The sequence below is a fragment of the Macrobrachium nipponense genome, chromosome 15 (assembly GCF_015104395.2).
Source record: "Macrobrachium nipponense isolate FS-2020 chromosome 15, ASM1510439v2, whole genome shotgun sequence".
Classification (NCBI taxonomy): domain Eukaryota; kingdom Metazoa; phylum Arthropoda; class Malacostraca; order Decapoda; family Palaemonidae; genus Macrobrachium; species Macrobrachium nipponense.
Window position 1 is genome coordinate 83,230,503 of NC_087208.1, and position 27,410 is coordinate 83,257,912.

General features: G+C 40.1%; 1 protein-coding gene across 1 annotated transcript in view; it reads right to left on the bottom strand.

The window, feature by feature from the left end:
• LOC135195086 (periodic tryptophan protein 2 homolog) overlaps nt 1-27,410 on the bottom strand; it is a 351,391-nt gene that overhangs the window by 134,235 nt on the left and 189,746 nt on the right.

The following is a 27,410-nucleotide window of genomic DNA, read 5'->3' on the forward strand; positions in this document are numbered from 1 at the left end:
TATTTTGAAGAAAATGGAATTAAGCCTATTAATTTCAAAATTATTATAAGGGTTGTAGCCAAATGGGTTCTTTAGTGGAAAATTTGCATAAAAATGGTAAAACATCAATTAATTCAAAATCCATTCAAACAAACGTGTTAAGACTTGAGAGATCTGGAATCTCTTATATCGCAGGCAACCCATCTTGTGAATTGGCATCCATTGCCTTTAGGAGGGTTTAAGGGATGTATTAGGGCTTGTGCCTTGTATGATAAGGCGCCCTATGAGGTAATGTTAGACTAGCGATAATATTACGCTAAGTCGGTTGGTATGCACTTCCATCTTCAATGGAGTGTCTGGGGTTTGTAGATCATTTACGAAGTCGGTATTATCTTGTTGGTTATGACGACGATGTGTTAAACTCATGGTGAGGAGGTTCTTGTAGAAAACACTAATGTTAAAAAATGACAATTTGTCGAAAATTGCATTTTTCCTAACTATACAACCTGAGGTCCTTTACAATAGGAAGGTAACTAGCGGCAGCTGGGACGGTCGTAGCTTCGAACAAGGGGGAGAACGGTAGTTAACTGCTTGTCCGATCGTGCGCGCGCCCGCGCGCCGAGAGGTGAAGAAATCACTTTTGTTTTAGGCCCATGCAAAAAGTTGCAGAGTGAGGGGTGGCATGAGGTGGGACTATATGTAAGGACCTCAGGTTTGTATAGTTAGGAAAATGCAATTTTCGACAAATTGTCATTTGTTCCGATACGTAATACAAACCCTCGGTCCGTTAACAATAGGAAGACTCACTTCTTGGTGGGAGGCGGAATCTGAGTCTTTTGGTGAACAGGACTGGTGTTCGTCCAACCCTGGAGTGCCTCCCTGGTCGTAAGAGCAAGGGAGGGATCCAAACCTCTGTCCGATTGATCGGGGTGTGCACCGCAGGATCAATGGTCAGACCTCTGGGCCAAGTACTAAGAGAGAGGCAAGCGTATCTCTTCGTACCAGCAAGCAAGAACTTGTTCCTGTTTGCAAGAGACAATCATAAAATGATGGGTTGTCTCAATTTGGCATCCACTTCCTCCCCCTTGTTGGAGGAATGGTGGATATTTACTCCTATCCCTACTGAAAGGGATAGGATGGTGCTCTATTGAGTAGCTCACCTGCATCTCGTCCTTACCCAGCAGGGTGACGACCGTGTCCCCTCTACCCAAAGGTAGAGGGAAGAAAAAGATGGGAAGAGGAGCCAGTCACACTCTCATTCCTCATCCATTCTTACGGTCACACCAGGACTCGATGCTGTTCAGCCTGCGAGGGTCTGGGTTAACTACACAACGTGTTGAGCAACCACCACGGTTCCCAAGGAAAAAGATCCAAGGAACTGTGGGCAATATCCTGAAGGTAGAAGGAGGTGCATGCGGTCCGGTTGGACCAGCGCCTGCCTTCATTACCTGCGCCACAGAGAAGTTCTTGCGGAACGCGAGAGAATGATGAAGAGGCGTCCGCACTCATCCTGGGTGTCGAGTTTCTTCAGACAGCTCCGTCGCACCTTCACAGGACAAAGCAGCATAGCCTTCGTATCGGAGGCGGTGACGTCCATTAGGGAGGGTATTGTGAAGGACTCGAACCAATCGTCAGTTACCGAAGGGTTCCGAGTCTTCGCTACGAAGATCGGTACGAAATCGAGCGTCACAAATCCCCACCCCTTTGTGCTTGACTTCTCAAGAGAAGTCATGCAGTTACCTAAGACGAAAAGAAGGAATAGTCGTATGACCTATCCCTCTTCTCGACCTTTGGTTATGACAGTACTCATACTGACAAGCTATTAAGACGAAGTAATGATTTGCTCTGGAACAACCGAACTAAGTCCACAGCATAGTTCGTAACTGACTCGGGCGCTCTGACAGCTGCCGACTGACTGGTTCGGAATCAGTAGAGGCAAGTTGTCCAAGCATCCGGGTAAGTCACGTGACCTTCGCCCTTTAAGAGTTATGCTGAGAGACCAAACAAATAAAAAAATATTTGTTAGTCACCGATGCCGGACGGCGCGGCGATGATTCTCTTAATGCATAAGCTCAAAAGGCGAAAGTCAATTGCCTTCAAAAGACCGAGGTCCCTGATGGCAAGAAAATCTCATAGACGTTGAATCTCAGCTTAAGGAGAAACAACACTATGTGACGTTGAAGACGAAGGTAGGCAATGAATGCAACCTACGTCTTCCAGCTGAATCGAGAGAAGGAATCTCAAGATTCTAAACCTGTGCTTACAAATGACTGAAAACGTAACTAACGCCATTTCATTGCTGTCCGTTGTGCAATGAAAGCGGGGCGTTCTTCAGTAATGAAAAACACAGGGGAGAGCCGCTTGAAGACTGCTTCTCATGGGCTGAACGTTTGGAAGTAGAGCTGGCAGGTGTGGGAGTAGGCGATGTCTTTCAATACATCTGCTAATCCGGGTGAACATGAACAATTGTACACCTCCGAATACAAGATATTTTGAGGACAAACTCAGATCCGCAAAATCATTCGCATTATCGGGATACCGATGCAGCAAGAGAACTATTACAGAATTCTTTTACCGTACGGTCGTAAACAGAAAGATGAGAGTCGAATAGATATCTGTTTTAAAATTCTCGCAATACCGAAGACGATGAATACTAGCGTCTCTCAGCAGTAGATGGTCATTCATGTATGCGAGAAATCCCCGTTAATCAGAGACTTAAGTCCGTGATTGTTGGGCAGAGATACGGTTGTTATTCAATCAAAGCAGGTGAGAAAGGACATACAAAACAACCGTCTATCTCAAAGCGGCAGCTGATACTGAATGCCTCGGGCAATTCAATACGCAGTAGCTGTCGCTGACTCGTCATCCTGAGTTGCCAAGTAAGTCCTTTCCACGAAGGAATGCGTTCGGCTAGAACCAACCGAGCATATAAAAAGATATGCTCGAGCAATTATATTTAAGCGAAACGAATTTCGGTAAATATAAAAGCTTAAATGGTGTTGTTTGTGACAACACCATAATATATAAAATTGAAACTGGAAACTCCTGGGAGGTTGCAGGCAACCCGGGTTGCAGTTCAATTAGAATACTTTTCCGTCTAAGTCGCAATCCGTAGAATAACCAGGATATCGCCTACCCCTCGGACCATTCAACTGCTTAGCAGAATCATGTCGCGAGGTTAATATACGTAGTATATTTGTAGGATTCTGAACAACGATCTCCATCCTAAATCTTTCCTTCAAGAAAACAAAATAAGGATTGGAGATCGACCACCTTCGTTCTCTATTAAAGAGAGTGAAGGAGAAGTCTTCCTCGAAGGAAAGCTTCAATGGTGAACAGAATACTAAGACGATAGTTCCAGCCAAACTGGAATTCCCGTCCGTTCTTCTCTATTCCAGGTTGGTCGCCTACTGTGAGATAGTCTTCTTTCAGCAGCAGTCTTCTTCCTAATGCTAGAAATTCCAGGAATTCGAGCATAGGCGAGGTTCCCGATTATCGTGTAACTATCGGGGATTCTCGTCTCGCTCACTTTGGACCGTGGTCTCGCCTAAGTGTTTGGAGATCGTAAGAAACTCTAACACTCTGAATGCGCTAGAAATTCCGTAGAATTCTAAGCAGTCTGCGAAACCCCACCGAATTCGTCAAACGATATCGGCTGGTGGTCCTCTCGATTCCCGTAGAAATCGAGAATGGGGCAGGATCCCTCCTCAACAACCGGGGCTTACGTCAGGTAGGAACCGAAGGTCCCCCCTGGTAGCGCAGTCCCCAACGTGGGATCCTACAGAGAAATCTCTGTAGGATCCTTCCCCTTTCCCTCGTAGCCGTAAGGAGAGAGGGAATGGGGGAGGAATTGGATACTCGCTCGCCTTCCCAGTGGACTAGCAGTTGGAGAGAGTAGGAGCAGCCATCGCCTTGCGGCGATGGCCTCTCAGAGTCTGGGAAAACGTATCGTCAGGAGAAAACGTTTTCCCCCGAGAGGGTTACGAACTCACTGTAGGTAAGGGTCTGCCGCCACTGTGAACGTCGTCTGGGTGGGGGCTGATCGACACCTGACAGGAGAGAGCCTGATACCGTCCTCCGACTCATTCCAGTCCTCGTCGAGGTCGAAACCTCTCAGGAGGACCGAAGGAGTATTTAAATACGTGTCCGAAGACACGTAGAAACGCCGCTGTCGCAGTAGAGGAGGTGGAAGTAGCTTGATCGACCGGCCAGAACTGAGAGAGCCTTCTTGTCCGGAGACGAGAGACTCTGGTTCAAGACAGAATCGGCAAGCTCCGATCGCGGCATACCCACCGTCGGTTTGGGTTCCCTCTCGGGCCCCAAAACGACTCGAGCAGGAGACATGGGCTCTGCTGGTGGGAGCGGCGATCCTTCCCCCCGGTCGTTGTGCTGACGAATCAGTCCAATAACCTGGGTAAAGTTACTCTGAATCTCGAAGTTACAGCGTCTTGAGGAGTAGGACCGTCCAGTCCCTCCAACAAGAGCAGCTCCCAGGACCCTCCTCCTTCAGAAGAAGACCAGCAACAGATCCCTGACGGTTGCCTCCAATCACTTGCGCGTACGTCCTGGTTGGTCCTAATACCAACCTGGCACGTGCGGCGTCGTGACGGGATCGTGAGCGGCGCATCTCTCACGATCACTCCTATATACATCGCTCTTCCTGGCGTATGCCGAGGAAGTTGAAGGTATCGGAGAGACAGAACTGACGCTACCCCCTCTCCCCTTGACGTCGTCCTCCAATCACATTGCGCGGTACGTCCTGGTTGGTCCTAAGACCATACGTGGCACGTGCGGCGTCGTGACGGGATCGTGAGCGGCGCACCTCTCACGATCACTCCTAGCTACCTCGCTCTCCAGGTGTAGCCCGAGGAAGTTGAAGGTAGTGGAGAGACAGACCTGACGCTCTCCCCCCGCTCGCTGGCAGGACCAGCGTACGTGGGGGCTGCGCCGATCACCAACCCGCGGTGGGGATCGATCTGCAGGCCTGGCCGTGCCGCTCACCTGTGGCGAGCGGGCTCGACGAGCACGTCGACCCCCCCCCGGCCCGTGCGTCAGACGAGCTGCTGCTGGTCACCGTATTCGCCCGGTCCCTGTGGAGCGGCGGTCAGGTGACCTGCAGAGCTCGATTTCGCCGTGAGACCGGTGAGCGTCCTCGCGGCACGTCAAACCGCTGGTACCGTCGGTCGAGGGGACCTGGGGGACCTCTTCCCAGCCTTAAACCGTGGCCGGTCAGAGACCGTCACGTCCACCCGAGGTACCAGCTGGTCGCTGCGAGAGCGGCCGCTGGCCTGGCGAGAGTCACCTGAGCGGCTCTCGACAGTCTTCTGCTCCGTGCCTCGGTCATGACGCTGAGCGAATCTCAGGCGTCTTAACTTTGGCTGCACGGTCACGCCGAAGGAGGATCGTACACTCGGAACTTCTCGCGGACGAGAAACCGAGCCGGTACCTGGCTTAGCAGCAGAGCTGCCAAAGACCAGGCGAGGGTGTACCAGCGGTAGCCAGCACACCCTTGGTCCCCGTCTTCTTCTTCTTCTTCTCAGAGGGAGACGGGCCCCGTTCCCGAAGGAACAGGAGGACCAGCAGAAGAACCCCCCCGTCACACCGGAATGTGACGAGCCCTTCGAAGTTCCCGAAGGAGTCTTCTTAGGGGGAATAACAAAACCCGGTTACCAGCTGGTCGCTGCGAGAGCGGCCGCTGGCCTGGCGAGAGTCACCTGAGCGGTTCTCGCCAGCCTTCTGCTCCGTGCCGTGGTCTTGGCGCCGAGCGAACTCTGGCGCCGAAACTTTGGCTGCACGGTCTCGCGGGAGAGCGTACACTCGGGATCTCCCGCGAAACGAGACCGACCGCCGGAACCGGCCTGGCGTAGCGGCATCGCCGCTAGCACCAGGCGAGGATGTACCAGAGCTAACCGATACTCCTCTGGTCCCCGTCTATCTCTTTCCTTACGGAAGGGGAGACGGGCCCCGCTCCGAAGGAGCAGGAGGACCAGCAGAAGGACCCCCCGTCCCACCGAGGTGGGACGGGCCCTTAGAAGTTCCCGAAGGAGACTTTCTTAGGGGGGGGAGGCAGCCTTCTTCTTCTTCGGCTTATGGGCCTTAGAAGTCGAAGGGGGAAGAGGCAGCAACAGACGAAGACGAAGATGACACCTTCCTCTTCTTCGTCAGCTCACGCAGGACAGTCGTCAGGTCCTCCATCCAGGCCGGAGTCGGGCCTATTGGCCGAAGCAACACGGCCCGACTGCACCTGTCCGGAAGGACCTGGGACTGGGGAATGACACACCATGGGCAGGACCAGCATGGACAGGCGCAGGAACCAGGAGCGACAGGAACAGCAACCAGCTCAGGAGCGGCAGGAACAGCGGCAGCGGTAAACACAGAAGGACAGCCAAGCCAGTAGCGGGAACCACATCAGCGACAGGTACGGCAGGCCCAGCCATCGCCTCGTAGAATCATCGGCAGCCAGCGTGGTACTGGCGGCCGGTCCAGGGGCGAGCTGCTGGAACAGCGGAAGTCTGGGGCAGGCAACACGAAGAAAACACAGGCGGCGGCGGCATACCCCCTCCTCGGTACGGCGGCGACCGGTCCCTAGAAGCGGCAGACGGCGTCACCGACACAGCATGGGGAGTGTAGACCAGCGGGGGGAAGCAGCATAAGCGGCCGTGAAGGTTGTAGTGGAGACCACTCCAAGGTCACCGCCCCAGACCTCGCTAGACTCTGCAGCAGATCGTGGATGCTAGGCACGCCCGCCCTGCAGCCGCAGTGGTCCATACCTGTCCAAGGTCGTCTCCCACGGCTGTAGCACCTGCGGTAGCACAGACAGATTAGTAAGAGGGGTTCCCTCACGCACGGGGGGGAGACATGCCCACCCCGAACGGAAGGAAGACCCCAAAAACAAAATACGAGGAAGCTGAGCGGGGGGGCAGGAAAGAAGACGAAGAATCGGATACCAAGGGAGTCGCGGGAGAGCTTTCCGACGACTTCCTGGCAGACCTTGCAGTACCTTCCTTCCGCCCCTACCCCCGCACAGCAGTGAAAAGTAATATGAAAATGAAACAGAATACTGCACTTGCGATTCACTTCATAGAACTTAAAGAGGGAAAAATCATTCCCGGTAAGAGCGGAAACTTGATCCATAATAAATAGATGCTATCATAAATATATATGAAAATGAACAATACTGCACTTGCTATTTTCACTTTCACAGCAATAAATCGTAAGGATTAATTCAATTCCCGGTAAGAGCGGAAATTGATCCAAATTAAATTTGATGCAATTAATAAATGAAAAATTGAAAGAAAACTGCATTGCGAATCCACTTTCATTGCATTCTATTCATACAAAATAAGAGGCTCTTGCCGAGCGCAATCAAGCTCTTGGCAACGAACGCACAGGGCAAAAATATAATGAAAAAGAGTACTTACATCTTTCAATTACACACTTTCGCCCAAAATACATGACTCGGCGCGAGTGCGCCCACGCCCTCGGCACTGAGACATAATTCAAGGGTTCAATTCATGAAAAGAGCGGAAATCGCCGTCTCTACGGCGATAGCTCCATGTTGATTCATAATTAAGTAATGAAAATGAAAACAGTGTACTTACAGTTTCATTTTCAAGTCAAACCAACCATTAGTAGAAAACACAATATAAACAAAGCATACGACGATGAAGCGGGCAGAGAGCGATGACGAACACGTCCTTCACACCCGCGGCCGAAAGCAAAAGTGATTCTTCACCTCTCTCGGGCGCGCGGGCGCGCGCACGATTCGGACAAGCAGTTAACTACCGTTCTCCCCTTGTTCGAAGTTACGACCGTCCCAGCTGCCGCTAGTTACCTTCCTATTGTTAAAGGACCGAGGGTTTTGTATTACGTATCGGAACAAATTATATATTCTTCTGAAGTTTTACATGGTGAAGATCAGATAGGATTGTACAGTCTTCTAATGACGATAGCTAACTCTGTTCTCCCGTCTACCATCTCTGTTACAAGTTATGAAGGAGCAGACAGTAGTTTCGAACATATGAACATACATACAAATGACATAGTTTCATACGAACACACAATCAAATGAGACACGCTACAGATCACGTAGGCCGTTGAATTATAGGTCGGGGTAGTTGTCTCAAGCAGGGAGCTTGGACTGGTTCAAAACAAATGAATGACCACAGATGACGGCATGTCAACGTAGCCTACATACTTATTGTATACGTCATCTTTAGCGTCTCTAGTCTGATCACATTCCTGCAAGCAATCTTTTATATATATGGACTAACATTCCATATTTTTATTAGTAAACACTTACATTAGCTCGGTCAGCTACCAAAACCAGCTACTGAATATTACTCAAACTGACTTGCATTTGACTTATAGGAGTGTGATACAGACACTATGTGAATATTATATATATATATATATATATAGATTAAGTAAATAAAAATTCATGGTGGACATGAATTGATTCAAGTAATAAAAATATAAAACAATGATATTGGTAAATAATAGTGATCACGGATATATAATGATACAGTTTTTTCACTTCATCTCATTAAGATACATATGCTACAGAAAATACTAATGTACTCTGATAATTGCATAGAATGAAGATTAACATGATAAAAATCATATTTTAACTGAATAAAAAAATTCATATATGAATTGATAAAATTATTAATGTTTATGCTGATTGATTCGTTGATTTTTATGCAAAATGTTATATATCTGATACATTAATCAATATACTAACTCATATAACTGCAGATATTGGTATGATAAAAGGTAACAGATTGATTATAGGCTACCTGATTTGTTTATACATATGTATATGGATTCATATAATTATGATTAATATATGTGCACTTTAAATAGATTCCTATTGCGTACACGCAAAGATACATTTCGATTCCGTTATTTATGATCATTTATTTTATATAGATTCCTAGTGCGTACACGCAAAAAATATATTTCGATTCTGTTATTTATGATCATTTATATATAGGATACATGATACTTTATATATATAGGATACATGACCGAGGTTATACTACTTCACTTTTAACTAGCGTTCGAACAACTTTTCGTCCATTACACAGTTCCAGACAACCACCTATAACCAATTGAAACGGCCTTTTTCAATGGTTAAAACAAGGGGAAAATTTGCCTGGGCGGGTCCAACGTTCTATTATTGCGCTCATACTTATTCTCTGCATCCTAAGCTACACGATTACGTTCGCGATGAATAAAAAAAACATCCCCAGCACGAGTCCTTCGCCAGCAAAGTAGAGTTAAATATCCTTCGGGTCGTAATTGTCGGAAGTATGTCCCATTCGTAGTCGATTCCGACAGCCGCCGGAGCATTCCGCATTAAAACGAGATTAACGACGAGATACGGTGTCGGTCGAAGAAGTCCATGAAATTCCTTTCACATTGTAGGCGGTTGTTACTTGACTGTAGTCGTCCGCTGCGACGAACGATTTTTTGAAGTTGCGAGGTGAAACTCTCGTACTGCAGGATACTGTAACCAGGTTCCATTAATCAGCCTGCAAGTGAAATTATACTTGTCACAAGGGCAAAGTAAATTCAGACAACATCCAAATACAGGGGAGGGGAGAGAGCCATTTAGACCAGACTTAACCCACATGAATTCGTTGATAATTTGGAATTCAAAAGAGTCCGCTGTACAAACTTTTTTATACAGGGCATTAACAATGAGTGAACCTATCCAGGTCTATGAGGACTGTAAAAATATCCATAATTATAAAAAATAAACAGATATTCAATACGAATCCCAAAGAAAATTCGATATTACTGGTAGTAAGTTACTAGACAAAGAAGTGTGAAACGAGCTATTTGTAAGATTGCCAGGCAACATAAGAGTCAAGAGAAGATTAATCATGATTCTATGTGCCCCTAAAACAAAAGTTTCATATTCAATTTTCTCGTGCGCATCCTTTGAGGTTAACTTTTAAAACATTATTAATAGGTAGGAGATGCAACGAAAAAAACCCACTATGTAACTAATTTCTAAATAAACTTTGGGGTTTTCAAGAAAATGTGACATTTTCCCATGAATGTTTTACTTGAATTGTAATAGGCTAATGTTACAAGTAAATATTTCAAATATATCTTGATACTTCTAAATGTCTATGAGGTTCAGAAAAATTAATTCATTTTGTTGTTATAGAAATTCTATTTGCTTATTTTGTTATTAATTTTAAATGATGCAACTCCTTAGCTAAAGTTGCATTGCGCACACCGATAGACACTTGTACCTAACGGTCTGCCTTGTCCATGAGAAGTTCGGGCTAAGCATTCCTTTCTCCAGTCAATCTGTTTTGCAAGCAGAGACGACACAGATGAAGCCGGTGTAAGCAGATTATTGAGGTTAAAAGGAACAAATGCTGATACGGCAATGATGACGTGTCACTTGGCAGGAGATTGCTCTCAGCCAGCTAAGAGTTACGTTACTTGCTGTAACAAAAAATACGACTTTAGGATAAATTTTTTGTTTTTTTAATACTCGACCCACATGAGAAGAATGTCTGAAAAAAAAACAGTACCAAAATTGAACAATATATTAGTTTCATGTTGGAAAAACTGCATAATTGTAATTATTTGAAATTGAAATATTCCTTATTCAAACTATATGAAAAAGGTTTCCATACAAATTCTATATATATTATTAGCCCTGTATAAGATTCATATAGGATTATTTCATAGATAACATTTTCACTTCTAGACTTCCTGACTTTAAAATCTCTTTTATTTTATTTTTTTTTTTTTTTTGTTTTTTTTTTTTTTTTTTTTGACTACGAATAAAATCACCGGGACAGACAATATGTCAGTAGATTTTGGATATGTGTTGAACTTTTAGCTTATTTGTCATTACTAAAGCGTTAAGTTAGAGTTCAAATCTTTACGCATATATATTTGGATATTTAATTATCTATGGTTACGTTTTGCTTTTTGATGTTATCGTGATTCCTTCTTTTTATTTTTATTATAATTGTAACCCTTCCGACTTCTTACGGAGTGTATTATATTGACTCCACTTGTATCCATATTTATTTTATTTTTATATATTTATTTATTTATTTATATATTTTTTTATATATTTGATAAATTAATGGTTGGCTTGAATATGTGGAAGAGTGTTCTAGCGGCGTACCGTATAAGGCTACTTGCGGTATCATTTCTACAGATAAGAGATATGAATGATAAAGGTATTTTAAAACCGCGAGAACCGCTATAATCCAGTTCGGATCCAATATCACGAGTTGTAACTCGTAAGACATTGAAACTTCCTATTTAATTATCCGGTATTCCACCAAACCGATTGACTCTGGGTGATAAAATATATTATTGGTTTTCTTAATGGAAAGGAATTCACACAACGTGTTAAGGAGATTATTATTGATTTACACCACCCGAGTCACAGATTATTATGTGTTGAATTCCATATTTACTGATTTAGCACTCATAAATATTCCTAACGCACTCAATTGCGGTGTTTGTTTTTTAGTGCTATTAATTCTATATAACGTGTCAAGGAACTATTAACACTAAGAAGTGTTTATTCCTCTGTCAGACTCGTAATTCCGTTAATAATTTCTACGTATATTCTTTCAAGGATTGATTTGGCACAGGATAGGCCCTTAACTGACAGGTCTCTTAGTGTATCCCTTGTTTTCATGACACGTGTTACAATTAGTTATGTGCTTTTTTATATCTGTAAGCATTGTAGGCCAGTAAAACAGTGATTTGGCTTTCTGTGACATAGGAGGGAACCCTGGATGACGGAAATGCAAACCAGTTTATGACGATTGGTATGAAAGAGATTATTACTACTACCTGGTCGTTAGTCCTCTGCTGTGTTCTTCGGGTTTTCCTCGTCACAGACCTACATAGAACATTACATTTGATTACATTATTCTGATACACATACTATAAATATACTTTTGCTTTATGGGTTTCTGCTCGAAGTGTTTATTGTTTTTTGCCTAGCCACTGACCCTGTTTCCGTTTCGAAGTGTTTATTGTTTGGTGTTTATTGTTTTGCTTATCGCTGTTGACACTTGCTTTGTTCAGTTTGTAACAGTTCTGCGCTCCGACCCAGATATTCAATGCTCGCGATCTCTTGGGTTAAAGAATTTTCTTGTTTAGTACGGTTTTAACAATAGGCACGGATGTTTCTATATCTTTTAGTCTAATTAATGGTTCTTTGCTGTATGGTGCGGGATTGCGGGATAATGCGTCAGCTATGTATTTGCTTTTCCCAGGTAGATATCTTATCTTGGCTCCAAAGACCTGAATGATCATTTGTCACCGAGTTCCTTTTGGACTGTGATTAAAGCCTTTGAAAAAACTCGGTAAAGGACTCATGTTCAGTAAGGACTTTATCAGGATAGCCATAGATTATGAACTTAAAATGTACTAGTGAGTTAAGATACCTAGCCCTTCCTTGCCTATTACTGTATATTTACTTTCAGAGGGCTTTAGTTTACGTGAATAAAAGCTATAGGGAAGAACTGTTTATCATATTACTGAAGTAGTACCCCTCTTACCCCTTGGTCTGAGGCGTCTGTTGCAATAAAAAAATTCCTTATTTAAATCAGGGATTTTTAAGTTAGGTGAGCTGCATTATTCCGCTTTTAAGATATCGAACGCCTGTTGATGCTTTTCAGACCATAATAAATCTACGCTCTTCTTCGTAAGATCTGTTAAAGGAGCTGTCATGATGAAGAGTTACATATTTACATACGATTGTAATACCCACTACAGCGCAAAAGTGCTGTATACCCCCTTTTACGTTAATAAGTACCAGAAAGTTATGAATAGCCGACACCTTACCATGGACTACTTTAAGACCTTGACTAGACACATAAAACCTAGATAAACATGTTCGGTTTTTAAAAACTCACATTTAGATATTTTACTCTGAGATTATTTGTCTTTGTCTCTGTAGCACTAGGCTCTAGTTTATGTGAATGTACTTCTAAGGTATTAGAAAGGATTACAAGATCATCCATATAGGCATGTAGGTTATCCCCTAAAAGTCTCCAAACACTATATTGTAAGTTGGGGCGCAACGTAAGCCGGAGGCATACGTAAAAAATTGATAATGTCCCCTGAGTGTGCTGAAAACGGTATATGAGGTACAATCACTTAGGTAATGGTATCAGGTAAAAGCCTTTTAAGTAAGTCCAAGTTGGTGAAAAAAAAATTTTTTTCTAACCTAACAGAGATAAGATGTCGTCGGTACATCGCACTGGAAACTATCGGGAGTCGTTTCCTTGTTTAAGCGACAGAAATCTACGCAGATACGCGAAATCCGATCTTTTATGGCCATGGACATTTGAGGGAAAAAGAAATTTATAGGGCTTATTTGATTTCCTAATGACTCCTATTACTAACATTTTTCAACTTCGTCATTTATCTCTATTTTGAAATTGCAGTGAGAGTCTATAACGAAGGTACGTATATAGCTTTATGTTTGTCCTTAGACCCGTAATTTGTTTTCAATGACATCCGTTTTTCTCCCAGAGATCACTCGCTAGTGGAGAAACTTCCTGGTATTCAGGTAGAAGATAAAAAAAAATTCTGCTGAATCACCTCTGCTTGAATGACTTTACGGATATTACTTTAGATAGATTATCAGAGAGATTCATCCACGATCTGTTTGGGCGTGATTAAAAATTAGCAACAATAAAAAATGCGATATTTATAACTTCCGCATCCACGATATGTATACTTTTAGGGCTTTGTTCGCGGAAATCGTTATATTTCAGAGTGTCGGGAAGGATTAAAATTTCATTTCCCAGCAAAGTCTTTTTACACGCACTAAGACATTCGAGGGTGCATGCTTCTCGAGATTTTTGCGTGCAAAGTGCGACTGCGGTTGTGGGAGAATTCTGTTGGGTCATTTGAACAATGTTTTTACGATTTATGAGACAAATGTATAGTTCCTTTATATAAGTTATTATTTGATTAACTGTCTCATTTTTGTTTCAAACGGATTTTAATAAGTTTGAAGGTTTATAGGATTTTTCCTTTGATAAACACGCCTTATTTTGCAGGATGTAAGATAATATTTTGTATACCCCTAGATGGATCTTACAATTACACTAGTACAGATCAATGTTTTTTATAACTATAGAGTATCTGTAAGCGCTCGCTTATCCGGACTTCTCATTAGGGAAGTTCGAACAACAGACGGTGAGTCCGTAAATACAGGATATTTCGTGTACTAAAGGAATAAACAAGATATTCTAATTTTTACGGCGCGTACAGTCGGGCTTTATATCCACCACTACTTATAATAACTTACGTATTAAAAAAAAACGAAAACCTGCTCTGATTACTTTATACGGTCGTGTGTTTCATAGGAAAAATCCTTTTTAATTCAAAAAGATATCGGTATGTATGAACCAACATCGCTTTTCCCCACTCTGCTAGAGTCGCTTATTGTATGGAATTTGCTATGCTTTGAACACTTCGGCAGTTTTTGACTGACCTTGACCGCTTGACTAGGTGACACAGTCACCGAGTTTGCTTGTTTGATTCTGAACGGGCTACTGTTTCTATTTCTTTTTGTAATATTTCTCTTTATTATTACCAGCGGCAACGTATTGTGTGTTTTTAGCATGATGTTGCTGGTTACGTATAAAGCAATGAATGAACGAACTATTAGGAACTGAGCGATATTACTAATAAGACAAGTTATCACTACTGCATTCATATTAACTGTTTGTACTTCATTCTTTGCTAAAATTTGAAATAGTGAGGGATCCTGGTCAGCGCATTTAGCCTGATGAAAGTTTTTTTTACAGACATGTTATTCCTTGCAATCCAGCCATATTTTAAAAGTTAAGTTGAGTCATTGAGGTTCGATATTTTATATAAACTCAAAAACTCAAGGCTAAAACTGCGATCGGGACTTTGCAAAGGAACATTTATTGTCATGACCCGAAATAGTGTTACCTCTAATTTATATAGATTTGTACGGGTGTTCCACTTGTTTTTTGTGTGTTTTCTAATCACTACGGTGCTTAACGACCCTATCCATGCATCTGTATAAATACAGACGTCCACTGCGTAAACGCATATTCACTGTTTAATATGATTTGTTACGTAAGGGATTAATAATCACCCAAAATGATAAAAATTAACATAGTATATGATTATGATATTTCAGTAGAACTTCTGGAAACAGACACTCAAAGATAAAAACTCGCAGTAGCGAAATCTCAATGATGTTGATAATTTCTGTAAAAAAGTAAGATTAAGAATTTCTCGTAACTTCAGCCACAGGAATAACGAAATTCGACCTGCAAAGGAAACACTCAAAGTTACTCCAAATGAATAAAAAATTGTACTTAGCTTGCTTTTGTGGGAAGTCACGGTGTTCCGATAACGACACAAACGCATTGGTCCTCCTTCTCTATTTAGCGGATGACCTGGTTTGGCTCAGTTTCCCCCGTGCGCGTTGTTTCGATGATTTGAGCCCTTGAAGATCCGATGCTGCAGACGCGTTCGGTTTTGTTCTTGCAGTGCCGGAAACGCTCACTAACGATGTTTTTCTTGAATGATTCTAATGTGAGACGAAGCTTGCGTTGTCGTAGGAAAAAGGACACGTCGGGTTTTGTTTCTGAAAGTTATTCACTAATGATGATACTAAGTTGCTTGAAGAATCTCTTGCTTTCGTCGTCGTTAAAGAGTTCTTGTTGTTTTCTAAGTCGCTCACTAACGATGATACTATGTTGCTTGAAGAATCTGCTGCTTCTGTCGTCGTTGACTTCTTATGATACATGATTTATTATTCTGGTTTTTCTTCGTAGGACGTTGTAGAGTTCTTCTGGTACGCTGGCCACCAATATTAGGGCTTGTGCCTTGTATGATAAGGCGCCCTATGAGGTAATGTTAGACTAGCGATAATATTACGCTAAGTCGGTTGGTATTGCACTTCCATCTTCAATGGAGTGTCTGGGGTTTGTAGATCATTTTACGAAGTCGGTATTATCTTGTTGGTTATGACGACGATGTGTTAAAACTCATGGTGAGGAGGTCTTGTAGAAAACACTAATGTTAAAAATTATATATTCTTCTGAAGTTTTTACATGGTGAAGATCAGATAGGGATTGTACAAGTCTTGTAATAACGATAGCTTGATCGCTTATGCCAATGAATGATGGCTAATATCCTATTCCTCTACATGATAAAGCTTAGGTAAAGAGGTACAGGTCTTCTAATGACGATAGCTAACTCTGTTCTCCCGTCTACCATCTCTGTTACAAGTTATGAAGGAGCAGACAGTAGTTCGAACATATGAACATACATACAAATGACATAGTTTCATACGAACACACAATCAAATGAGACACGCTACAGATCACGTAGGCCGTTTGAATTATAGGTCGGGGTAGTTGTCTCAAGCAGGGAGCTTGGACTGTTTCAAAACAAATGAATGACCACAGATGACGGCATGTCAACTTAGCCTACATACTTATTGTATACGTCATCTTTAGCGTCTCTAGTCTGATCACATTCCTGCAAGCAATCTTTTATATATATGGACTAACATTCCATATTTTTATTATGTAAACACTTACAGATGTACCTGATGAATCTGTATCTCAACTGATAACCCCAGAAACATTAATGCATGGCTATGAGTTGAACTCTATTAACATTAAACCTGAATTGCAGTGTGATCCTGAATCTGATGAAAAGTATGACTTTAAAGGTTCACCCTCAAAAATAATTGAGGACACTTACTGCAAGCTGAGGAAGTAAGAGAAAATCTTATTAGAATTTATCATTCTGAATTCTTGACAACCTTGATAAATCAAGCCGTTGATCAGACTAACAGATACAAGCCTGTTATCCACAAAATGGTTGAACCAGGAGACATTGTTTTGCTGAAAGATCCACATACTAAGGCCTTAAATTATCCACTTGGGATTGTCAAGGAGTTTGTAAAGAATGACCTTTGTAAAGTGACCAATGCTAAGATTTTGAAAGGGAAGTCTGGTGAAATTGTGAAGAGGCATGTTACCAGTCTGATACCCTTGCTCAGGGATAAAGTTTTATTTCATAGTGTAGGTCATTCTGCAGGAGACAGGAAAATTTTAGTGGTTGATTCTGACTCCAGGCGTCCAAAGAGAGAAACTGCAATTGCTTCAAGATTAAGGACTAAGGAGATGCTCAGAGAATAAATCCGGAACGTCCTCATATTTTCAATAGGTTTATAAAATCTGAGTCCCTTCCCTGGGGGGTTGAGAAGTATCTGTTTACTGAATGTTGTTTTCTTTTTTTTGTTATTGGTATTTGGGTAATTATAGAATCTATTGTTCCTTTTCATCCTTTTGGGTAAAACTATGTTACCAGTCATAACTTATGTATATTGTGAATTAGTACTAATGGTTGTTTGCACTTGAGGGTAAACTCAGCATTTTGTTTATTTTCATTTTGACAGTAAATCTTTTCAAGTGTAAACTACCTAACAACTCTTTTGGAACTATCTGCTGGTGGTCTTGTTCTTTCGCAGTAATACAATGTATCGAAGGAATCATTGCCAGCAGAGAAAACGCAGTTGGAAGAAGACTTTCCTACTTGACAGAAGATTTTTGGAATTAAATCAGATTAATGTTCGTTCGTCAAGACCTTATAATGGAGGGATAACCTATCCTCGATTTTCTCTGCCATCCTGCACAAGATGACGACCAGCTATACTGTGTTTGGACATCAACGACACTATCTCCACCTCTCCAACCTCCCCTCCAACTCCTCCCTACTCTCTGAACACAAGACAATGTCATCGGCATATAAAATGCACCACGGCACTGCTTCTCTAACATCCTTGGTCATTACATCCATCACGATGTTGAAAATGAATGGTGTAATCTAACTCCTATCTCAAATCCATCTGTCTTTCTAACACTGTTTCTCACTCTAGTATACACATTCCTGTACATCTCCTGAATAATTCTGACATACTTTTCAGGTACCATCTTCTCCCTCAAACATCTCCATATTTCTTGCCCTGGCACTCTGTCATAGGCCTTTTCAAGGTCTATGAATACCAGATGCAGGTCTCGTTGTTTTTCTCTGAATTTCTCCATCAGCTGCCTTAAGCAAAATATTCCATCCATTGTGCTGCTTCCCTCCATAAATCCTAACTGTTCTTTCCCTATTCTCACTTCCTCTCTTAGCCTGCCATCTATTATTCTTTACAAAATCTTCAGTGTGAGACATTAGTTTGATACCTCTATAATTACTACATTCCTGGACATCACCTTTACCTTTAAATATAGGTATCATTATGCTTTCCCACCGTTCTTCTGGTATCTTTTCCTGTTCAAATATATTTACCATCAGATCATACAAGATGTCCACCCCTTCCTCTCCTAAGGCTTTCCAAACTTCGACTGGGATTAAGTCAGGTCCTGTTCCCTTCCCATTCCTCAATCTTTTTATGGCTCGTATAAATTCATCCCTAGAGATCCCCAATATCATTCCCATATTTACTTGTCCATCCTCTCTTACAAGTCTTCCATTTTCTTCATTTAGCAGTTGCTCGAAATACTCTTTCCCTCTTTTCAGGATGTCTGCTTCCTTTTTTATGACCATACCATTCCTATCTTTCATTTGCTTAATATTGGTGATGTCCTTCATTCTTTTACTTCTTACTTTTGACAGTTTGAGCATCTTACTCAACTCTTCTTTGGTTTCCAGTTCATTATAAAACTCTTCATATGCCCTTGGCTTAGCTTGAGCTATCACCCTTTTTACTTCTTTGTTCCTATCTCTTAATTTTTCTCTGTCCTCCTCCAACTGTGACTCTTCAAATCTTTTGTCTCCCTTTTACCCTTCACCACTTCCCCCACCTCTTCCCCCAACCACCAGCTCTCCTTTTCCCTCATACTTTTCCAGATGTTTCCCCTAGTATCTCCTTTCCATGTCTTCTAATCACTGATGCATTATGCCTCCACCATTCTCCCACATCTTCAATTCCCAGATCAACCTCTCCCAGCACTCTTCTAAACTCTCTCTTCTTATCATTATCCCTCAATAAAAATTTATACCATTTGATTTTTTTTACCCCCTTCATTTTCCTTTTCCTTTCTCTTTTCATCTTCAAATCCATCCATACTAAGGAGTCTATGTTGGGGGGCCAAGTAGCCACCTGGGATAACTTTGCAATTACTAACTTCCACCAGTCTTGATCTATCATAAAGGAGATAATCTATTTATGTACATCTACCACCATTCCTCTATTCTAAGAGGAGCTTTTTCCTATCTAAAGGAAGTTGAAGTTTGCCCATTCTTCTGTGGAGTTTTTTGAAACTGGGATAACTAAAGCAAATGGTTTTAGTTCTGCCAATGGTTCATGCTTTTCGGTTATTACGTAATTTTGAAAATGTGCCTTCACATGGTTTATGATTTTAAATGTAAAGGGGCAGAAGGTATTGGTTCATGACGAGCAACCTGAGTTTTGTTCATGATAGAAGTATAAATTCATTTCCCATTTACCTGATGAAGAGTTTCATCTACAGTTCTCAATGCTAAATTGCCAGGTAAGAGAATAGTTTCCTTTTGAGGTTTCTCCATGTCTGGCACAGGTGGTATCGGACGCCATTCAGTATTAAGAAATGCTGCCTTGTCTCTAAATTCAACATGTAGTACTTATATAATGGTCTTTCTCTCATTAATAAGATACTTACCATCTAGAGAGAAAATAAACATTGAGGCATCTCACCAAAGATTACCAGCATCAGAATAGGATTTTGGAGCCTCTGTTACATTTTGGTCGCAAGACTCATAACCGGAACTGGCCATTTTGTTGGTTCCAGTTGGGTTTGCACTCTTAACTCTTGTTTGGGCTGATTTGGTTTCAACTCTCCCTATTCTATTGCAAGATGCAAGACGTTTACATTTTGGTGTATACATTACTGACTTGATTTCTTTAATATCTTGTTCAGAATCATCAATATGTCCATTATCTGTTGCCGTTCGGCAGCAAAAGCATTTTTGATGTCACTCATTATTTCCTTAAGGAGCTGATAAAATGCCGCAAACTGTGTATCCCTCTTGGGGGAGCGTGCATAACCTGTGTATCTACAGCTGAGCTGCAGCTGTCTGTTCCCCAGGGGGCAGAAGTCCTGGGTGAATTACTATAACCTTCTGAAATTGTTGCCATTTCCATTGGGTTCAGGTGGATCCTTATATCCCTTTTGGGGGAAGGATCCTGATCATCTTCTGAAAGCTGCACGGGGCACTGACTTGCTTCTGCAATTTTTCCCCCATGGCTAGTTGACATCTGTGTCCCTGGTCCTTCTGGGCTCAGCAATGTTCTTTTGGTATCAATATCTACCTCAATGTCATTCAACAATTCCCCTTCAAGTGAGAATTCCTCTATTTACTCCTCAGGATGCACCTGGGGAGTAGTGGGGGACTGATATTACTGGGTTTTGGCCCGAATCTGGATCTCTAGAGAAGGGCTTAAATATATGCTGTTGGAGTTCTGCTGGATAAGACATAATCTTCCCCCTCCTCACCTTTGCTAAACCCTAGGACACATCGAGACAGTGTAAAATGGGCAGTTTCATCCTTAACGCTTGCTGCCAAGAGCACACCACAAATTTCACACATATCAGGCGACCAAACAAATTTGTCCAGATCATTACAGACTATACTTATGGCAGGTAGTATGGGCAGCGCCCACTAGCAAAAATCATACTGAGCAATCAGCAACGAAACACTTTAATTGAGGGTCATGTCTCAAGATGGCCCTGTAGTGAAAAAACCAAGTTGTTATTAGAAAAATTTAATTAGTATAAATTATTTTTAATAATGGACACTGTAAATATTAACAAATAGTAGATATCATTTTACAATTCAACGCACTAACTCCACACGGACTGTAAGGAACTGTCCCGTAAATACAGAAGCCACTAGGGACTGGGGCATCAAATGTATTTGCCCCCTCAAAATATAATGGTTAAATCTCAGTAAGCAACTCAATTGCTATAGCAAAACTGTAATTTCTATATAGGTAAATACTTGACGCTCAGTTATTACCTGGATCTGCCTATATCTATGTTAACTCAAAACTTTTGTGGTTTAAATTACCCTTGAAGATTTGTTTATATTTATTACTTAAACTTAGCCCTTTTGGATTGGCTATGTTTAGGTTTTTAATTTTAATTATAACAACAACCAATACCACTCAAGTTAGTTTATGACTGACATGTTTTACTGACCCAAGCAACTTTTCCATATGGTTTAGGTTAGTTTCACTGGTATAATCTATTCCTACTAAATCTGGTTAAGCTTCTATTTATTACCAACAAGAATTTAATATGTAGCCTTATCACTTAGGTAGGCTACATAACCAAGTTACTATTTATTGAGCCTAGTAATTTTTAAAACTCTTAATAAACTAGTTTGTACACTTATTAATATATAGGCTAGGATACTGAGTCATAGCAAACAGACATTTTGCTAAGCCTTAAATAATTTTAGTATGTTGTATTATGGATAAACTAGCCTATATAACACCAGCATATCAATACTAACCTTCATGTTAGGTTATTTTCCCTTATATGTAAATTAACACTTACTCTAAACTAACTTGAAGTATCTAATTAGAATTTTAATTTCAACACTCAATTTTACATGTTATTTAAAACAACCACTTAAAATGTAGCCCCAAGTTTAGACTACTGTCCCATCTGTCACCTGCTGCCAATTTTCAACTAGCCTTAGGTTACGTACTCTGGGCTAACAATTCAGACTAATAAAGAGTTAGTAAAAGTTTACAACTTAACATTACCAATAACCTAGCTTGGGTTATTTCGGTCATGCTACATATGTATGCCAAATAAAATTAAAATAGTGTAGCCTGTTTATCTAGTTCTACGGACTTATCACCGAAATATTAGGTAACTACTTAGTCAGGTTATTTGAATCACCTTTAAGATATATAATCTTAGGTTACAGGCTACAAATAATAGCTATCCTAGTTTTAAATTATTTGTCCTAAATCGACTAGGCTAATAGCTCATGTAGGCTAATGCCTAGGAAATTGTAGACAACTTTATCTGAAAAGATTAGCCCTCTTACGCCGGAGCGGTAAATAAAAAATTGTCTCCCGTATGCCGGAGGGGTTTCGGAGTGAGCGCGGAAGTGGAAAAAATATTTTTTTCAAAAAATCACAGCGCGCTTAGTTTTTAAGATTAAGAGTTCATTTTTGGCTCATTTTTTGTCATTGCCTGAAGTTTAGTACGCAACCATCAGAAATGAAAAAAATTATCATTGTCATATATAAATAATGCGATATATGATAGCGCAAAAACCAAATTTCATATATAATTGTATTCAAATCGCTCTGTGCGCAAAACGGTTAAAGGTAACAAGTTACTTTTTTTCCATTGTAATGTACACTAAATTGCGATCATTTTGGTATATAACACATTGTAAAACGATAAAAGCAACACAGAGAAAATATTATCACAAAATAATGCATGAATTCGTAACGCACGGACGTAAACAAATATTTTTTTCAAAAATTCACCATAAATCTAAATACTGTCCTAGAGACTTCCAATTTCTTTCAAAATGAAGACAAATGATTGAATATTACTATACTGTAAGAGTATTAGCTTACAATTGCAGTTTTTGACCATATCTGACGAGTTAAAGTTGACCGAATGTAGAATTTTCTTATATATATATTTTTTATATGCAATTATTTCGGAAATAAGAAAAGCTACAACCTTCAAATATTTTTCGTTTTATTCTACATGAAATTGCGCACATTTTCATATATAAAACTCTATGAAATGCCTAATATGAAATGGAGCAAATATTCCGAGAATGGGACGTACGCATTTCGGAGATTTGTGACGGAGAATCCGCGCGCGGAGGGAAGGAAAGATTTTTTTTTTAAATTCACCATAAATCTAAATATTTTGCTAGAGACTTCCAATTTGTTTCAAGATGAAGATAAATGACTGAATATTACTAGACTGTAAGAGTTTTAGCTTACAATTGCGTTTTTCGACCATTTCGGTAGAGTCAAAATTGACCGAACGTGGTTTTTTTTCTATTTATCATGATTTATATGCAAATATTTCAAAAATGAGAAAAGCTACAACCTTCAATTATTTTGTTGTATTCTACATGAAATTGCGCACATTTTCATATATAAAACTTTATGTAACGGCTAATTTAAAATGGTGCAAACATTACCACAATCGCACGTATGATTTTTTCGAAAGAGTTATCGCACGGACGTAAAGAAAATGTTATTTTTTTCATAAATTCACCATAAATCGAAATATTGTGCTAGAGAATTCCAATTTGTTGCAAAATGAAGGTAAATGCTTGAATATTACTAGAATATAAGTGTTTTAGCTTACAATTGCGTTTTTCGACCATTTCGGTAGAGTCAAAGTTGACCGAAGGTTGAAATTTTGGCAATTATCGTTATTTATATGAAAATATCTCAAAACTGATAAAAGCTACAACCATGGGTTGTTTTTAGTTGTATTGTGCATGAAATTGCGCACATTTCCATATATAAAACTTTATATAACAGCTAATTTTAAAATGGTGCAAACATTACCACAATCGCATGTATGATTTTTTTCGGAAGAGTTACCTCGCGGACATAAGGAAAAAGTTTTTTCATAAATTCACCATAAATCGAAATATTGTGCTAGAGACTTCCAATTAGTTGCAAAATTAAGGTAAATGATTGAATATTACTAAAATATAAGAGTTTTAGCTTTCAACCGAAGGTTGAAATTTTGGCAATTATCGTTATTTATATGAAAATATCTCAAAACTGATAAAAGCTACAATCATGAGTATTTTATTGTTGTATTCTACATAAGAATGCGCACATTTTCATATATAATACTTCACGTAACGTCTAATTTACAATGGTACAAAAATTATGTCAAAGTGACAAAATAATTTCCGAGATGTGTCACAGATACTTTTTAGTGCGGCAAGAAAGAAATTCGCGCTTGCGCACCTGCGTAACGATTGTAAACAAAACAACACCTTGATCCGTGAACTCCCAGCATCCTCCAAGGCGCGTGATTCAAAAGTTTTAGGCTGGTAGGCCTATAAGTATTTTTCCGCGAATTTTAAAAAAAACTTTTGTAAGTCTACGCAAAATACGTCCAGTCGGCACACGGGAGACAAAAAATGTCGACGTAAAATACGTCCAGTCGGCGTAAGAGAGTTAACTAAATTAATAATACACTGTGGAGTAGTTTTTTAGCCAAAAAGGTTCTGAAAAGAATGGCAAAATCTTGAACAATTCTCTCTTTCATAAAGAAGGCTAGCCTAGATCGTGTATTACGCTGACCATGTGCTCTACAAACATGGAACGGCAAAACAAAAAACAGTTTTTGTATTCACAACAAAATTTTGTTCTACAGTTTTTAACCTAAATGTTTTTCACTAAATCTTAAAAGTAAGCACTTAGTTTTCAACTTTCAGGGATTCCATGATTCCTGGAGAACGATCTTGAAGAAAAAATTTCTCAATATGGAGGAGCACTGGCTGAGTAGACTTTAGTCCGTGTTGAACAGAGGAGTAATGGTTTTTGGTCTTTTAACCACCCCGATCATAAAACAAGATGGCCGATGTGCATGCGCAATAGTCACTTCTACAGGTTTTGATATAGGAAACTGGGTACAGCTTCACTGAAGACAAGATAAAATGCCTTCTTGTCTTAGAGTCCATTATACCCCATCACTTGTCATAGTGTTTATCATTATGGCATAATACCCAGCTACAAGACCAGGCTAAAAGATATTTCTTAGATATTAGTCTGATCACCATAGGGCGATGGCACACACCATGGAGGGTAAATCCTTTGAGGACAAAACAGCGACTATGCTGTCAAAAAATGGCCATGCTTAATTATACAGGGGTAACCTGATTAGTGGACAAACATTCTGTAAGACAGATTTATTTAATTTGTATTTAAGATTTACTTTATACTGTAGTAAAATTACTGCCCTATGTACAAAATTCGGCCATAAAACGATGGTTGTCTGAATGCCATAGGCTAGACTAGGCACGTAGTATGCACTGTAAGGGGTACGCAAAATTATTGTTGCTAATAATAAAGCACTGAAAATTACAACTAATTCTTACAGGAAATTAATGAAATATCACAAATAAGACAAGTTATGTCTATCATAAACTTTAGAAAAATTTCCGAAATTAAGTCGCTAGCTAGTGGCTGTGAGCAGCATAAACAGGCATAAACAAATTATCATACAGTCTACTGGAATACAGAATACAATACAAAATAACTTGAAAATATCTTTCAGTACATGTTATGATATGTTTTTGCTCATGAAATATCCTTGTAAAATAGGGGCATTTTTCATAGGCATTTTGTGCTTTATAATGTGACATGATTATTGGCGGAGTAATAACCATTGGAAGTAGATCCTCAAAAATGTATTCCTTTAAAACTGGAAAGAATCCAATTATTAAGGATAACTGGGGAGCTTTCGATATCACAAAATTCTATATGTAATTTGATTATAAAATACTACCAAGAAAATACTACCCCTAGTAAACAAGGCTCGAAGTCCATCACGACTGAGAACTATGTATTGTGAGCATCGTGAGATGTGAGCTTTTGAGATAAATCCCTTTTCTCCTTTGCCAAGTCATCAAGGAAAAGCTGTTAAAAAACAGACTAGTACCTGAAATATCCTGTGTACGGCAGATCTTTTTCAAGTAATCAATTTATGACAGCTTACTTGATATAAGAACATCATTATCATCAACATAGAAAAACAAAGAAACTGCTGGAGGAACACTAACCCCAGCAGTGTCTTCATCTTCTGAGGAAAGAACTTGAGCAGGCCCCTCTGAAGCAGCATCCCAGGTAAGGTATACTCCCCTGATGATGCCAGCAAACACCTTTTGTTCCTCAAAAGGGGAAAAATTAATAAACTTTTCCCCTATAAAATGAATAATGCCTTTGTAAGTCTACCAAGGTGGGAAACAAAACAACCACATGGGCATCCACATCCCCCACTACAGTTTTTCAGAAGTTTTATCTCCAGTGAAAAAAAAAACTATAAAAACAAAACACAATGGAAAACACAATTTTAAAGGTAAAACCACAAAAGTAGTGGGCTACTCATCCAAGTCCAATGGTAACACAAAGGGAAGATGAATCATATATCCAAAGAAAATGTGACTGGATAGCATGGGCAGAGTGCGGGTATTACATCACTCAACCCCATCTCCAATACAACCATACTCGTTTCAAAGCTCGTGGCTGGTTCATGAATGCATGTTAAAGATCCTCATAGAAGGGCATGGTTTGCATCACAATAGAAACTGCTGACAACTTTTATTGTCCTGTTTGCAGATGAGAATCACACAGATCTATATATACTATAGAAATGTCAGACTCGAGAAAAAAAGTCTCAAGGAAAGAATCACCCTAACAAAAAGGATGAAGCTGCTCCCTTTCAAAGAGGCACATGTCAGTGTAGTACTGTAACGGAAAGACAAAAACATATGCAGTTCTGTGCATATCTGTTACATACTATTCAAAATCCACATCAAGAAGAGTTCACCAAACAAAGAAAAGTAAGAGATCAAATGTTTGTGACTAAAACTTTTCAATGGGCAGAATGGGTCCTGTGGACAAATATTTAGCTAATTAGGCTTTGATAAGGAAACACAAAAGAAATTCTACAAAGTTTCTTTTTCACCCATGAACCTTGGCGTCAGGAATCTTACCAACTGTATAAATCAACCCTTCATAACCAGGAGTGAGAAAAAGAAATTCCACAAGTGTTGTGAGTGTAAGTGTCCCAAAACATGAGACAGCAATGGAAAGAAAATTACAAGTATTCCTTGTTTCAAGAATTGTTGTATAAACTGCATTTAGAATGTGTAAGTGGAACTGTTTGCCGATTGTTAAAAAAAGTTCAAATAATATTAGCCTTATTTTCAAACTTGAGAGATGGGTGAATACAGTAAGTTTGCATTTTATATTTTTTAATGTGTCAGATATAAAAATTCAAAAGGAATTTATACCAGTTGAACATACAATAAAGTAAGCATTCGTATTACATATTCACTTCTGATTATTTCATTGAATATCATTGCATTCCACAATCAGGTAAGCTTAAGAATGTTTTAAAATAAATTAGGAAACTTGAAGATATTTGTCTTTATACTGTAACTCCTATTTTCTTTCCTCTTGATTCATATATTTTTCAAAATGTGCCATACAATGAAATGCTTGCATTTTTACTTGTGCTTACCTCCGTATGAAATTTAAATGTCTTCTCAAGACTGGACGTTGATAATCTCTCCATTCTAAACCCAAAGTAAAAATAACAAATAAAAACTGAACACAACCATAAAAAAGTGCT